The sequence below is a fragment of the Cherax quadricarinatus genome, chromosome 27 (genome assembly GCF_038502225.1).
Source record: "Cherax quadricarinatus isolate ZL_2023a chromosome 27, ASM3850222v1, whole genome shotgun sequence".
NCBI lineage: Eukaryota > Metazoa > Arthropoda > Malacostraca > Decapoda > Parastacidae > Cherax > Cherax quadricarinatus.
In genome coordinates, this window is record NC_091318.1 from 24,213,048 (window position 1) to 24,215,547 (window position 2,500).

The 2,500-nt window shown below is 43.0% G+C and overlaps 1 non-coding gene across 1 annotated transcript; it reads right to left on the minus strand.

Annotated features, from left to right (window-relative positions):
• Positions 1-686: 686 nt before the first annotated feature.
• TRNAV-AAC (transfer RNA valine (anticodon AAC)) lies at positions 687-759 on the minus strand. Its single transcript has one exon. It is a non-coding gene; the product is annotated as a tRNA-Val (tRNA).
• Between the last annotated feature and the right edge of the window lie 1,741 nt (positions 760-2,500).

The window sequence follows — 2,500 nt, forward strand, 5'->3', positions numbered from 1 at the left end:
AAGGAAACATATAAATTCGTTGTTTACAGTTACTAGAGACTAATTACAGCTGGTGGAGACAGTCTGAGAGAGAGAGAGATACAAAAGATTTAGTGGAGGGGTGAAATTACGAGACAGAAGAAAATTCAGGTAAGGAAGAAGAAAAAATTAATTATAAAGGAAAATTTACGCTTGAAAAAATTAATGACAATATCTTTGAGCAAATGATTATATATATATATATATATATATATATATATATATATATATATATATATATATATATATATATATATATATATATATATATATATATATATATATATATATATATATATATATATATATATATATATATATATATATATATATATATATATATATATATATATATATATATATATCGAGAGAGAGAGAGTGTCAGCATCCTGGTACACATGTTATTAGTACACATTCTGGTATGCCAGTACACATACTAGTATTTTCTCAGCATGCTATCACATATACTGGCTTAATGCTGGTATTGATATTCTTACACATATAAGAACACATTCTGGTACACATACTTCAATATATATACACCCACATCTGCAATTCTTACTTCTAAATTGCTATAAAACATGAGTGTGAGTGTGTGAGTGTGTGTGTGTGTATTCACCTAATTGTGGTTGCAGGGTCGAGACTCAGCTCCTGGCCCCGAAACATGTTGTGCTCACCAGGGCTCGAACCTGGGACCTTCTGTGTGTTAGACATATGTGATAACCACTACACCATGAGCACTTGTGTGTGTGTGTGTGTGTGTGTGTGTGTGTGTGTGTGTGTGTGTGTGTGTGTGTGTGTGTGTGTGTGTGTGTGTGTGTGTGTGTACTCACCTAGTTGTACTCACCTAGTTGAGGTTGCGGGGGTCGAGTCCGAGCTCCTGGCCCCGCCTCTTCACTGATCGCTACTAGGTCACTCTCCCTGAGCCGTGAGCTTTATCATACCTCTGCTTAAAGCTATGTATGGATCCTGCCTCCACTACATCGCTTCCCAAACTATTCCACTTACTGACTACTCTGTGGCTGAAGAAATACTTCCTAACATCCCTGTGATTCATCTGTGTCTTCAGCTTCCAACTGTGTCCCCTTGTTACTGTGTCCAATCTCTGGAACATCCTGTCTTTGTCCACCTTGTCAATTCCTCTCAGTATTTTGTATGTCGTTATCATGTCCCCCCTATCTCTCCTGTCCTCCAGTGTCGTCAGGTTGATTTCCCTTAACCTCTCCTCGTAGGACATACCTCTTAGCTCTGGGACTAGTCTTGTTGCAAACCTTTGCACTTTCTCTAGTTTCTTCACGTGCTTGGCTAGGTGTGGGTTCCAAACTGGTGCCGCATACTCCAATATGGGCCTAACATACACGGTGTACAGGGTCCTCAATGATTCCTTATTAAGATGTCGGAATGCTGTTCTGAGGTTTGCTAGGCGCCCATATGCTGCAGCAGTTATTTGGTTGATGTGCGCTTCAGGAGATGTGCCTGGTGTTATACTCACCCCAAGATCTTTTTCCTTGAGTGAGGTTTGTAGTCTCTGACCCCCTAGACTGTACTCCGTCTGCGGCCTTCTTTGCCCTTCCCCAATCTTCATGACTTTGCACTTGGTGGGATTGAACTCCAGGAGCCAATTGCTGGACCAGGTCTGCAGCCTGTCCAGATCCCTTTGTAGTTCTGCCTGGTCTTCGATCGAGTGAATTCTTCTCATCAACTTCACGTCATCTGCAAACAGGGACACCTCAGAGTCTATTCCTTCCGTCATGTCGTTCACAAATACCAGAAACAGCACTGGTCCTAGGACTGACCCCTGCGGGACCCCGCTGGTCACAGGTGCCCACTCTGACACCTCGCCACGTACCATGACTCGCTGCTGTCTTCCTGACAAGTATTCCCTGATCCATTGTAGTGCCTTCACTGTTATCCCTGCTTGGTCCCTCCAGTTTTTGCACCAATCTCTTGTGTGGAACTGTGTCAAACGCCTTCTTGCAGTCCAAGAAAATGCAATCCACCCACCCCTCTCTCTCTTGTCTTACTGCTGTCACCATGTCATAGAACTCCAGTAGGTTTGTGACACAGGATTTCCCGTCCCTGAAACCATGTTGGCTGCTGTTGATGAGATCATTCCTTTCTAGGTGTTCCACCACTCTTCTCCTGATAATCTTCTCCATGATTTTGCATACTATACATGTCAGTGACACTGGTCTGTAGTTTAATGCTTCATGTCTGTCTCCTTTTTTAAAGATTGGGACTACATTTGCTGTCTTCCATGCCTCAGGCAATCTCCCTGTTTCGATAGATGTATTGAATATTGTTGTTAGGGGTACACATAGCGCCTCTGCTCCCTCTCTCAATACCCATGGGGAGATGTTATCTGGCCCCATTGCCTTTGAGGTATCTAGCTCACTCAGAAGCCTCTTCACTTCTTCCTCGGTTGTGTGCACTGTGTCCAGCACTTGGTGGTGTGCCCCACCTCTCCGTCTTTCTGGAGTCC